The sequence below is a fragment of the Chanos chanos genome, chromosome 7 (genome assembly GCF_902362185.1).
Source record: "Chanos chanos chromosome 7, fChaCha1.1, whole genome shotgun sequence".
NCBI classification, from domain to species: Eukaryota; Metazoa; Chordata; class Actinopteri; order Gonorynchiformes; family Chanidae; genus Chanos; species Chanos chanos.
Genome location: NC_044501.1, coordinates 42833739 through 42849001, shown reverse-complemented (window position 1 = coordinate 42849001; position 15263 = coordinate 42833739). Strand labels below are relative to the sequence as shown.

Sequence of the window (15263 nt, the reverse complement as noted above, 5' to 3'; positions counted from 1 at the left end):
GTGGAGACTGTTCACTTAAGAACATTAATGTTCTTACTAATTACATACATTTATCACTAAAACATATAGAAAACAACAGTAACTCACCACATCACTAAAACATATAGAAACAATATTAACTCACCACATCATTAAAACATATAGAAACAATATTAATTCACCACATCACTAAACATATAGAAACAATATTAATTCACCACATCACTAAAACATATAGAAAACAACATTAACTCACTACATCACTAAAACATATAGAAAACAACATTAACTCACTACATTACTAAAACATATAGAAAACAATAGTAACTCACCACATCACTAAAACATATAGAAACAATATTAACTCACCACATCACTAAAACATATAGAAAACAACATTAACTCACCACATCACTAAAACATATAGAAACAACAGTACCTCACCACATCACTAAAACATATAGAAAACAACATTAACTCACCACATCACTGAAACATATAGAAAACAACATTAACTCACCACATCACTAAGTCTCATCTAAAATGTGAAAAGTTAACTATGTACTGTAAAGTGATTATAACAGTTTGAAAATGTTGTAAGTATTCAGGTGAAAGACTGCATCCTCTCACCTGAATACAGATTTTTTCACTTTTACACAATGATATAATAATATAACTGAAAGAATAAGAAAAGGAGATTGAGAGATTACTTACAGAGCAGCACATGTATTGGACTGAGCTCCATGCTGTATGAGTGAGAGACTGTGAGGACAACAATGTGTGTTATAAACACTTCCTGTATTCACACTGAGATCACACCTCTGCACACACACAGAGAGAGAGAGAGAGAGAGAGAGAGAGAGAGAGAGAGAGAGAGAGAGAGAGAGAGAGAACGAAATATGATTTAACAGAAGTTTATGAGATTGATTAGACTGAGTTTATTAAAGGAATTTTAATATAGACTAACCAACTAATACAGACTACAGACTAAAAGACTGATTATTAATAATTAGAGAACCATAGTGAGACAGAATGGCCTTTGATAATTTTATAATCACAGTTCTGTCACTTACTTATCTGAAAAAGAACTTCAGACACATAAATTGAGTTGTATTGTCCTCTGAACATTATTATAAGATCATTTTTCTGTCTTTCTCAGGCCCTGCTGAGGAGGTCAGTGAAGCAGCATACAGGGCCAGTTCTCACCCTTTCCCTGATAAAAACTGCATCACTGAAATAGAACAGAGGCCAAACCACAAAGTCACACCTTTACTCTGTTCTCACATATCATAAATATAGGCTCTGTGGTTGGGACTTTTAGAGCCGTTACGTGTGTGTGAGCGTGCGTGTTTTTGTGTGTGTGTGTGCATATGTGTGTGTGTGCGTGCGCACACGCGCGCGTGTGTGTATGTGCGTGTGTGTGTGTGTGTGTGTGTGCGCGCATGTGTTCGTGTGTGTGTGTGTGTGTGTGTGTGCCCACAGGTGCTGCCCCTCCCCCTTCCTCTTGTTGAAATGTCCTCTCTGTGCAAAAGTGGTGGGAAATTCCACTGTCTCTTTCAGTGACTCTGTTAACAAAGAGAGAGACTCACCACCAAGTTTGACTAAAAATATGTTGTCTGTAGCTCTTTTACTTCATCATTACTCATATGGTCAACTTGAGTTTGACATTTGTCTGTGTAAATTTTCCTCTCAGTTGAAATGTTGCTGTTGAGATGAAAGAAAAGTCTCTGGTGTATGGAGAGACTCTGTGGTAAGACTTTGTCCAGGTGACCTGGTAGATCCAGATTAAACACAAAATCAGAGAAGACACCTACACCCACATCAGTCATCATCACATTCATCACCTGATGGTGTACAAGACTGTAGATGGGTGTAGGAGAATTAAAGCAAGAGATCTCTCTCTCTCTCAGTGAGAGCTTCAGTAATCACAATAAAAACAGTCTATGCAGAGTGGTCACTCTGACAGTTGGTTTGGTTGAAATTAATGACAGTCAGTTTCTGTTAAATTCAGCAGGGCAAGTTATGTACGCTGGCGTGTGATCTGTTTTATTTATAAAGTTACTGACATAACATTGTAAAAAAAAAATGAATTTGCTGTGTAATAAATCTGTTATTTTCAGCATGTTGTTCTACCCAGGAAAGACTCAATTTTTTCCACTTCTTATTTCCACCTCAGTCTGTCACACCTCTCAGAAATGACCAGATTCTTCCCCCTTGTGGCCATGGAGAGAATTACACACTGTGTTCCCACAAATCATGGACTGTTATCTCTCTGTCACTGCAGCGTCTACCCTACCTTTCTGAGACCGAGCTGTGAAACAGCCAAGGAAAAGAAAAGAAAAGAAAATCAGGTTGATTCAATTATTCATTAAAAGTAATTTCTTTAATTTTGAGGGGATTTCTCACATCAAAACCACTCTGTTGTCTGACCACACATACAACAGACACTAGTAACAGTAACAGACATGGAGACAATGTCATTAGAGACCTGAGAGGACAAAGCTCTCTCTAGGAAGAGTGACTGGGTTTATTGTTTTGTAGTCATTGCATAAGGCGATTTACATGTGCTTAATGTAAAAAAAAAAAAAAAAAAAAAAAAAAAAAACGTTTTTTTTTTTTTTTTAACTGTGGTGGATAAGGCCTAAACAAAGTGTGATTTACTATTATTATTATTATTATTATTATTATTATTATTATTATTTGCTCTAGAGCAACAGTCTTGAGTATTTCATATTGTATATGTGTACATAAAACTTGCACCTGGTTTAGTCTACAAAGTGATCTATAAATGACTTATGAGTAATGTGAGAAAGTGGAGGTAATTACATGTTCAGAGAGGTCACAAAGAAGACCTTGGAACAAAGTCTCACTTAGTAACATGCTTCAGCACCATGGATAGCGTCCAAAATTACTTCCCTGCGGTTTACTGTTAGGAATGACCACATTCAATACTCCTGAAACACAACAGGAAAGAGACAAAGATGTATTCAAAATCCAACAACTTACTAAACAAGAGGGAATGACTGAATTAATCGATTTATCTTTTCTGATAAAACATAATGCTTGCAATTGATGTATTAATTCATGTTAAACTAATGTGATCTTAAATTGAACAATTTCAAGATCCTTCCAAAATCTCACACCATAGACACTGCAGCAAGACTTCACGTTTCACAGAATATCTCCACATTCTCCTCAGAATCAAGTCTGAAAGGAACAGATATTCCCATTTTCTCATTTTACAGTCGCCTTGACTTGAGTTGGTCCTGGGACTTGTCATCCTGTCTTCATGATTCAATAATGTGTATACACAAAAATCGAACTGAAGATGATGATTGGCTTCATTGATGCTATTGGAGATGATGTCATTTTGTGTAATGGGCTAACTGACATTATTGGAGATGATGACATTTTTATGTAATGTGCAAAGTGATGTTATTGGAGATGATGTGTCTTTGTACAACCCTCTGCTGAATTTAGACTGAAGTTCAGCTGAGCCTCATACCCACTCAGTCTCCTAATCCAGTTGTATATGAGGCTCCTGTTATCAGATGTATGACACACAAGATACACCACACAGACATATTGTGATGACAGCCACGTTTTATCTGACTGTATCTGTATGTCCTCAGCTGGCCTCAATAAAATAGTGGGAGACATTGTGTTTATCGTTTTGGTACAGAGACACTTGTTTCTTAGCTCAAACTAAAGACACTGATTGTTTTGTGGAAGACAGTTTTCGTCTTTTATTTGCATCAAGGTTAAATGGATGTGCAGTAAAGGAACTACAGTATATACATGTCATAATCATTGGGAGAATCATCTGTGAGGCTGTAGTAAGAGGATCCAGCCTCAGTGCTGGAAAATAAAGGAGACAGAGACATGGTTCAGGGTTCCATATCTTATGTTAGCCTGTCTCTCAGAGGAGCAACAACTTCTTTTGTTGAACATATAATGTAGGCTGGATCTGAAAGCCATGGAGTGGAGGAAGCTAATTCTACTGTCAGGCCTACAATAGGCCTTTGAGTTACAGACTAACTCAGTCACTGACAGTTAACTTTTCAGAGGAGCTTGCCTCATTTGGAGATTCCTTGCAGGTATGCAACCACATTCAACCACTAGAGGACAGCATTGTAACATAGCTTTTTTTTTTTTTTTTTTTTTTTTATAAATGAGTTACTGTGTTACCGTTACTGTTTACACGTTACTGGCAGTGATGGAAACAGTGCAGTTTTAAGTAATGTCTCTATCTGCTGGACAAATGGTGAATTCCCTCAAATCTCCACACTGATTGCAAATGTAGATGTAGGTGATACTGGTTATACAGAGGTCAGAAAATGTTGAAATTTTCCAATTGTGGCTGAACATGAAAAAAAAAAAAAAAGAAGCCTGAGACAAAAATGAGATAATACAAAATTCTTCTAAATAAAGAATACACAAATACACTAAAAAGATGATGAAGTGAATGCATGTTTCCTTATCTTTCCTTACAACTGTTAAATCTGTCATCATTGTTCTTACAGTTAATTTGGTTTCACAGTTTATAAGTTTGAGAAACAAAAGCTGTTGAAAAGATCACACAGGGCCAGAGTACAGATCAGATCAATGATGAAATGAGGAAGAGGAGGAGGAGATAAAGCTGAAAAACACCAGAGTATTTTATCATCTGAACAGATCATCACTGACGTCACACTCATAACTGTAGAGTGGTTACGTTTAGTAAAATAATAGGACATTCTTTACAATAAAAACACCAGAGTATTTTATCATCTGAACAGATCATCACTGACATCACACTCATAACTGTAGAGTGGTTACATTTAGTAAAATAATAGGACATTCTTTACAATAAAAACACCAGAGTATTTTATCATCTGAACAGAATATCACTGAAGTCACACTCATAACTGTAGAGTGGTTACATTTAGTAAAATAATAGGACATTCTTTACAATAAAAACACCAGAGTATTTTATCATCTGAACAGAATATCACTGAAGTCACACTCATAACTGTAGAGTGCTTACATTTAGTAAAATAATAGGACATTCTTTACAATAAAAACACCAGAGTATTTTATCATCTGAACATATCTTCACTGAAGTCACACTCATAACTGTAGAGTGGTTACAATAACAATAATAGGACATTCATTAGAATAAAAACTAATTCACCTCTTCATGGAATAGCTGCAATTTGCAAAAAAAAAAAAAAAAAAAAAGTAAAACTTTGCACGTTTAATGTAATAATGTAGATATAGCAATATACTAAAGATGCATGTGTAAAACTGTCTGATCACAGATTATTTTCACTAGAACTATGAATAAAATGCTTCATTAAACTCTTTAAAAATAACACAGTGTATGCTTGGCCTGTCACCCAACTGATGACTCATCATGGTTACAGTGATGTAATATCAGTTGATTGACTCCTCATTCTGATTCTCTGGCATTGTATGTCATTTGGCACCTGTAAAAGATCAAAGCTCGTTAAATAACCTAAAAGCACATATCACATATACAAGAGATGCCATGAATCCATCTCTGAAATTACATAAAGCAATTATGAAATATATATCTAAACTTCATCTGATGATATTATCCTTAGGATAATATTACATTACTTCAGAAAACACTATCTGTACTTTCTGGGTAGTCTCAGTTGTGTGGGAATCCTACTCAAATTGCTCTCTCTCTCTCTCTCTCTCTCTCTCTCTCTCTCTCTCTCTCTCTCTCTCTCTCCCATTATTTATTTATTTAAATAAATACACAAATGAATAACTAAAATCAAAGTAGCTACAGTAAAGTAAATTAGTATTAGCATTTAGAACCTATAGGATTCATATACAAATTATCATTATCATACACACCGTGTTTGAGCTGGGAATACACAGGCTCTGTCATGATGCTGATATTGCCTAATATAGGGAAACACATTCACTTTAATTGCAGTTTCATATTTCTGCACATCAGTATCTAATAGTCCAGCTTAAAAATTTTATTTTACATTTTATCTAATAAAAATAGTAGTAATATTGAATGAAAGGGCTGTACTCAGAGTTTCATAACAGGTCTAATAAAGTAAACAAACTCCATAATTTAACACAAAACTTATTTCATTTACTTCAGAAACTAGTCTCACCTTTACTCTTCTTCTTGTTCTTCTTCTGTTTTATCACAATAGGAGCATAAGTCACATCACTGGGTCCAGCTACACAATCTATTGTTAAGTAGAACAGATACAGTCTGAATGAGAGAGTTTGTTCATCTCATATTCTCCCATTATCTGGTCTAATAATGTTCCTATGTTTTAATGGCCTAAAACAAAGGTCACTGTTCATATCATTAAATATGTGCACTACCTTACACACTACATTTGATCCAGACTGATATACTGTCTCTCTTACTGAAGGCTTTAAAACTCAAGCATGTTCTGACCCACTTACAACGCTATGAGTCTGCGATGGGGAGTGTTATCAAAGTCAAGTCAAATCAAATGTATTGTTATCTCATCCATATACAAACATACAGTGGTTTCTCACAGACCACAGTGTAATATACAAGACAGGGACAGTGTGTATAGGACGACACATAGAGCAAGTAACAAGACAGTGAAAGACTAAGTCACACATGATACTACAGAACAGGGCATAACAAGTGGAGGACAATGTAACATAATAAGTAAAATATTATAGATTATAATACAACAAATACACTGTACAGTTGGAAATGGAAAAAAGAAAAGAAAAAAACATACTGTGTTGTTATACCTGTGGTTGTGTTTGACTTCAGCTGTGAGTAAACCGTGTCCTCCTCTGGTATGTTGGTCTTGTCTAATAGGGGTAAGAGTTTGAATTTATGAGATATGACTTCAAACATAATGATATGCTTGATGACTGATACAATATGAATGGAATAACTATTAACTAGTCGTGTTGCTGTGGTTGTGAGATGAGGTTGATTTACCTTTGTTCTTTATTTTCATGTTTTTCATCACAATCTGAGAGTAAGTCACATCACTTGGTCCCTCTTCAGCATCAACTAACACACAAAACACGAAATGATAAATTGCTATCTTTCAGCTTATGGCTGACTTTTTTGTGACTTTTCTAGACTTATGGACATGTAAAAACTCTATTACTGCGACTGAGACATAGAGAAGATCAATATGTTGAAATGTTTGTAAAGTTGCAGTTCTGGTTCAGACAGCACAGTAGAGACAAGTGTCCTGACTGAATACCCATTTCTCCTCTGGTTTGGTTCTGATCCCGATTTGAGGTCTGACTGGTGCGACTCTGTCTTCTGACTCTAGAGGACGACAGAGATCCATGATATGAAATGACGCCTTCATGTGCAACAATGATAAACTGTATTAATGAAAATATAAAAACACTTACAGACATGCTTTATTAAAGCTGGAACCTGCAATAATTTAGAAAACACAACTGTCACTTTAAAATTACTTAGTACACAGCACATTAAGCTTATATGAGATTTGTAAAGTCATTATATCACTGTAATCTTCATTATTAGGTCTTTATAGTAACAGTCAGTATTCGATGCACTGAGTCTATGTTTTTACCTGAGCAATAAATCACAGTCATTATAATGATGGACATGAAGAACACGCCCAGTCCCACCACCACTCCTACTGTTACAGCAGAGAATCCTTCACCTGTCATTGAATCTATTCACACACACACACACACACACACACACACACACACACACACACACACACATACACACACACATTCATTAGTTATGCACTGCAGTATCACACTGCAGTTACAAATATCTGATGTAAGGTGTGTGTGTGTGTGTGTGTGTGTGTGTGTGTGTGTGTGTGTGTGTGTGTGTGTGTGTGTCTCACCTCTGACAGTGATCCAGCTCTTTGGTGACTGTCCTCTCTCTAGGGTGTTTACACCAATACAGACCCTCATCTGACTTTGAGACAGTAGGGATGGTCATCTCTCCTGTAGTCTGATTCTGGAGGACTAATCCATCTTTATAGAAATCAGCTCTGAGGTCTGAAGGGTCATATCGATATCTACAGTGCAGAGTCAAAGTATCTCCCTCAGTAACAGGATGGACAGAACTCTCCAGGATCACATCACCATCTACAGAACAGAGAAAACAATATATAGAGCATAATATATTTTGGAGAGTATATTTTGACTTATTCACGCACGTAAGAGTGCATCTCCTACAACAGATGCATGTAAATGTGATGTGACTTCATATTGAAACTTCACTCATATTCCATATAGAGGCTCCAAAATCAAAGTATTAAAAGGTTATTCTAAATTTAGAGATGATTCACGAGATTTTAAAACCATTATTTGTATTTGATAATTGGGAATTTAATGCAAATATCTGAAGTCACACTGGACCTTCACAAAGGACTCGGGAGAGAACTACTATACTCTACTGTTTGGGACAATTCTTCTTTCAGAGAAAAAAAAATATATCCTTCCCTCGTATGGTGTTCGGGTCTGTGGGACCCATTTTCAATGTTTACTAAAAGAAAAATGGTGCAATGAATTATTTTTTTCAACCTGAGACTCATTAACCTGAGGGTAATAAAAGTGTGGGACTTGTGAGTGAAAAAAAGTAAAGAGGTGATTGTACAAGAGAGAGAAGCTTTGGAAGATGAAGATGAAGAGTTTTCAGAATATGAGGATCACGTTTCTGTCACATTTCTGTCAATTCAGAAGAGGATGACACTGAGCCTCAGGCAGCCCCAGGACCAGCAAGATCACAATTTATCACAAAACATGAATAACACTAATATTGATAAATGACATCTAGCAGATTTAAACGGAAAATATTAACCATATATGCTGTCAATATTGGTTATAATTGAGATCAAGTCAACATCTGTTATTTTTACATACACTTTGTGGCTGGACTGTCTTAAAAACCCAATAATGTTGTGGGTCCACCAGATCCACTAACACTGAGTGTGTAAGAAATATATGAACACCGTATAAGGGTTAATGATTTTTATTAATTAAAGTGATACACATTTTGAAGGCTTACCAGTCACTGTCATGTTGAGAGGATTACTGTTCCCTCCAGAGTCAGACTGACACCAGTACACTCCACTGTCTGATGACTGGAGGGAGCTGATGCTACATGTAGATCCTGTTACTGATCCCCAGTCTGATGAACAGTCTGACACCTCTCCATTATCTGTGTATCGTCTCACTGTCCATCCAGTAGAGTCACTCTGTACCTCACAGCTCAGTGAGAGAGAATCAGATGTAAAGTGTTGAGCTCTGTTGGGACTGACAATCAGAGAGACTGGAGGAGACAGACCTGAGACACAGAGAGACAGATGTTCAGACAAGGTCTATTTGAGGTACACATAAAATGTATAAATTCAAAGGTGAATGGGAAAGACCTGTCACTTGTCTTACCAGTGACCCACAGTGGCTGTGTTGTGCTGTACTCTGAGTAATAGACTGGGTTTCCTCTCTGTGCTCTGCACACATAAACTCCTGTGTGTTTAAGAGCAGCAGGGCTGAGAGTGTAGCAGCCTCCAGCTCCTCTGCTGCTGTCTGAGAGGAGTTCTACAGAGTTAGAATGAACCCTGGGTAACCCATCTCTGTAGGGAATGACTCTGTACCAGAGGAATGTCCAGCCTGTAGAGGAGTCTTTAACCTCACAGCTCAGAGTCACTGAGTCTCCTTCAGTCAACCACATCTTTGGAGAGACACTCACAACTGACTTGGCTTTACCTGTTAAAGCAGAGAAAATATTTCACCAGTATATGCTACAGTCAGTGGTTACATTACATTCTGTTGTTTGTTCATCAAATTAAGTAATCACTGTTTAATGTCTCCAATTACAAATTAGTGATAAGGACTCTTTAATCTCATCTAATCTCACACACTCACCTGATGACACAATCAGTGTTACAGCATCACTCATCTCTGAGTTCTGTGAGTCTCTTCTGCGTTTTCCTCTACAGGTGTATTCACCACTGTGGGACTCAGAAACAGGACTGATTGTGTATTCCTGATCTTTACTGACAGGACTGAGTGAAGAACTCTTCTTATACCAGCTGTATTCCCAGTCAGTGTCTCTCTCTCCCTGTATTTGACATCTGAGAGTGACAGTCTCTCCTCTGAATGTCTGTTTATCAGGGTGCAGGATCACAACAGCCTTTGGACTCTTTGTAACATTTACCCAGACTGCATCACTGTATTGTGTGTAGTAGACTGGGTTTCCTCTTCCAGCTCTGCACCAGTACTGTCCTCCATCAGAGTCTGTAACAGAACTGATTGTGTAGGAGTCTTTATCAGTCTGTGTCAGTGCTGAAGAGTCCTGTGTGTGTTTGTACCAGTAAAACACCCATCCTGTGGACTGGTCCAGTTTACAGCTCAGAGTAACTGTGTTTCCTCTCAGTACTGCTCTTTTGAGACTGGAGGTGAGTTGAGGTTTTGGTTTTGATCCTGTGGGAGGGTAATGAATATATCTGACTCTACACTGTCAGAAATATCATACTACACTGGAAATCTATGTCAGATTGATCACTCACCTTTCACACTGAAAGTAACAGAGTTACTTATTTCTGAGGATGAGGGTCTTTCATCTCTCTCTCCCTGACACCAGTACTGATCTATGTCAGTTACAGCAGCTGCTCTGATGGTGAATGTGTCTCCAGTTATAGTGTAACTATTAGACTGAGACACTGCAGTCTGAGTGCTGCCTTTATACCACTTATATCTCCAGTTCCTCCCAGACTCTATCACACACTTCAGACTGACTGTCTCTCCACTGTACACAGGTGTGTTTGAGTTCAAAGTAAGTTTTGATCCTGGTGGGTCTGTATGAGTAAAGTACATATTTATTATGTTTAGGAACAGATAATAGTTTAATGTTTTTTTGTTGTTCTAAACTATTACCAATAGCATTTTTTAAATGTATATATGTATTTATTTATTTATTTATTTATTTTGTTTGTTTATTTATTTTGTTTGTTTGTTTTCTTCTTTTGAAAGTCAGTTATTATAAACACAGAGACACTCATATGGACATCCAATCTACCTCTCCCTTGTTTATCATAATGTATTTTGCCTATAGTTTACTTACCTCTTACATGAAGATAAACATATTTGCTTGAGTATGAGTAAGTAAGTATCTGTTGCACCTCTCCCTGACACCAGTACTGACCCTGGTCAGACCTTTCTACTCTTCTGATGGTGAATGTATCTCCAGTTGTAGTGGAACCATTTAGACTGAGACACTGCAGTGCTGCCTTTATACCACATATATGTCCAGTCTCCCCCAAATGATGTCACACACTTCAGACTGACTGTCTCTCCAGTGTACACAGTTGTGCTTGGTTTCACACTCAGAGTGACTGTGGATAATGTGGTACACAGAAGAAGACAGAAGGAGGAATGCTTTCAGTCATACATTTAAAACGGATCAATCTTTTTTCCCCAGAAAACACAATAGTTTAGTTTATTTGTATATGTGTGCAGACCACAGCTTCTCTCTGAGTGTGGTGTATGAGTCACTCTGTACACAGACACGCACAGCAGCTGTGTACAATATGAATATGTGCCTCTGTCACCGTAGCAAGATTGTCAGTTAGTTAGTTAGTTAGTTAGTTAGTTAGTTAGTTAGTTAGTTAGTTAGTTAGTTAGCTAGTTAGCAATCAGTCAAACTAAATACTGGTAAACAACAGATCAAATGGTGTATGTCCTTTGACAGGTGTTGTGAATAATAATTTACCAGTATCAATAAATGACAAAGAGATAAAATGATAAAATGATAACATTTTGAAAACACAAATCAATGAAAAATCTGACAATAATCTGAATGTGGATTCATCATTACCTTTAGCTTGTCCAGAGCAGAGGCAGAGCAGACAAGTCAGCACTAGAAGAAATCAGAAAGAAAACTGTCAAATGTCAAATATGAAAATGGATGTTTGATAACAGTGTTGTCAGGGCTGGGAGTGAGTGTGTGTGTGTGTGTGTGTGTGTGTGTGTGTGTGTGTGTGTGTGTGTGTGTGTGTGTGTGTGTTTGTAGTTGAGGAGGTTGTGGGTTCGCTGTTATATTGTCACAGCCTGCACCTCCATTTTGGACTTTTAGGTTGTCATGTCTTTGTGTGTCTGTTCTGTGTCTGTCTCCGCCCCTCACCTGTTCCTGTTTGTCTCATTATTAACCTCGTTCCCCCCTTGTTAATTTTATCCAATCATGTTTGCCCTGTTTAGTTTTCCTCTTGTATTTAAGCCCTTGTGTTTCCCCTGTCCGTTGTCTATCGTTGTTTGTGTATTTAGCACACTGTTATGCTGTACCTTTTTGTTATTGGTTTTTGTTCCAGTTTATACTTGTATTTTGATCTTCCTTTTAAGTAAAGTCCTCCTTTTTTCACCTTCATCATTGTGTCCTGCACTTGGGTCCTGAACCACACCACCAGCGTGACATATATACAGCCATGGACAGTTAATGACTATAGTGACTCGAAGAGAGCCATTATTATTTGACACTCATTTAGCATGTGAAAAAAAGACACAGGATTTTTTTTTTCTCAGACATACACTTGTCACAGCTGGGTAAGAGCGAAAACTGCCTGACATGTTCGATTTTTCTTATTTGTCTTGACAGCCTGTTTAATACATTAAGACAATGTGTAAAGTGTCCAACTGGTTAAGATATTAAAGTTTTAGGTTTATCATAATTGGTTGGGAAGTATTGTTTTTAATTGTCGTATTGTGACATCATAAAGTGATTTTAGAACCAGCCAAATGATAATGCAACATGCTAATAAGATTTGTCACTCTCCCCTGTAATTATTTCTTATTTTATTTTCTCATGTTCAACTATGAGAAAAGGACAAGAGACCAGTTAGCTCCTCCTCTCACTGCCTGACTGGTAGAAACCAACACATAACCTCATGAGCACTGTGGTTTGGCAGCTTTTAGCAAGTTTGCCTGTTGCATGTCAGTGCTTTGTGTATGAATCTTCTTATGAAAATGTTTGTCCTGAAGGTTGTTTTAAAAAAAAAAATATATATGCATATATTAAGGCATGCATTTTTGCATGATTTGCATGAATGTTTGACAGAGTGTGCATGCAGATGCATGTGTGTGTGTGTGTGTGTGTGTGTGTGTGTGTGTGTGTGTGTGTGTGTGTTTGTTTGTTTGTTTCTATGCATATGTCTGCACCCTGCACTGCTCTCTAGTCAAACTATAGCACAGACCTTGCTCTCTCAAATGCTCTGTCAAAAGTTTCCTCAGCAACTATGACATGAAACTCTAATTAGTTATTTACTTAAATACAATGTGTTTATACTTTATTACCTCTGGATTTTGAAAACTAAAAAAAATATATATGTTTAATATTTAAAATAGCTTTATTAAAAAAAAAAAAAAAAAAAAAAAAAGTTTCTTCTTCTTTCCTCTCCATGTCTAACTCTCACACTAAATCTTCCCCTAAACTGAAACCTTTAAAAACAATGCTCTAACTCTCTCACCAAATCTCCCCCTGTACTGAAACCTCTAAAAATCATGTTTAACTCTCATACTAAATCTTCCCCTAAACTGAAACCTCTATAAATCATGTCTAACTCTCTTACCAAATCCCTCACCCTATACTGAAATCAGAAAAATCATTTTGGTAAAATTATTACTATTTAGAAATCTACCAAACTCCAGCTATGAAGATACGCCCTGGCTGTTGTTGAAAATCTGATTGTCCAAATGGCCTTACCCATGTTTTTCATACTGTTTTCTAATGATCTGTTTTTTCGAAAATATTCTGCATTTTATTAGAAAACCTTTTTTTTTTCATAAAGTTTTACACCATGCGATACACTAACACATTAAATAATTATAATAGTAATATAAAAAAATACGGATAAGCAGCAGTTATCAAACCAACTAAATGGCCAAACCATGAAAGTGATGAATTCACACCAAAACTGAACAAAAATTATTCACAGCGATGCCTCAGATTTGAGCTCACAACAAGATAATGAGTCGCTTGGAGGTTTTAATTTTCTATCTTTTTTGTTTTGTTTTGTTTTGTTTTGTTTTTTTTAATGCAATGGTATTTCTCTTTTCTCTTTGCTTAACGTAGACAGTAAATATCATAACAAAGGTTCTGAATAGCATATCTACAGGAATTTGAATAATTCAAAATGTCATGCCCTTATGAATACCCTCGTTGTAACAGTTAGATCAACGGTTGCACTTTGTCACTATCAGCTGTTTTAAAACAAATTAAATCACTGATTAGCATGACAATGATTAGCAATGCATAGGGATTTTAAATGTAAAATTTAAAGGTGTAAAAGTTTAAAGAGGAGTGTGTATCTCACACAGAGACCATTTATCTGGTTATTCAATCACATTCAAAGAGAGCAAAAGCGTAACAGCCGTTGCCTAACATTTAAAGTACTAAAAGCTGTAGATAATTTTGGAGCAGCAGTGGTGACAATCATAATACCATGCAGAGGCTTCTCTTTTGTCACTATACACTACTTTAGAACACATTAAAATTGTTTAATGATTCAGCATGGAATAAGACATGTTTATTAACTCTGACTCGAATGGATTGCAAAACATTTTTAATGAAAGACACACAAATTTAACCATTTAGTCACCACACATCACATAGACACAGTACTGACTTTGTTATTCAACAGACTCTACGAGTCTGAAAGAAGAGACATTAGAGGTCTAATATGGTTTGAACAGTTAGGTTAAGGCCCTAGGTCAGTGAAACTGAATAGACTATTGTTTTATTTACTTCAAACAGAGAAGCACCACCGAGGAATTCAATGCACCCACTAACAACATAAAGCACGCAGAGATTAAAATACCATCTCATTTCCACAGCTTTATTATTTAGCAGCTGTGTTGCATACATTGTTCTAGACTTCTGCATAATTTCACAGAAATACTGAGAGAATGAGAGAAAGAGAGGTTACTTACAGAGCAGTACATGTAGAGGCCTGAGCTCCATGCTGTATTAGTGAGACTCTGTTAGTGAGACAATGTCTATTATAGACTCTTCCTGTATTCTCACATATAGATCACACCCCTGCAGATATGGAAACTAGACTGATATGGAAACAGACAAACAAACAAACAAACAAACAGAAGGAGGAGGGTAAAGAGAGAAAATTTGTCAGTTTTCTTTTTCCAGACATAACATTTGTACCTAATATTCCTTCATCTTTTCACATAGAGGATGAGAAGAGTCCAGGATAGATTTTTCTGTCTCGAGACATTGTTGAATTTTGTCGGTGGGAGATGAGATT

The 15263-nt window shown here is 36.6% G+C and overlaps 1 pseudogene; it reads right to left on the bottom strand.

Moving 5' to 3' along the window:
- LOC115816405 (sialoadhesin-like) overlaps positions 1-15263 on the bottom strand; it is a 185235-nt pseudogene that overhangs the window by 98934 nt on the left and 71038 nt on the right.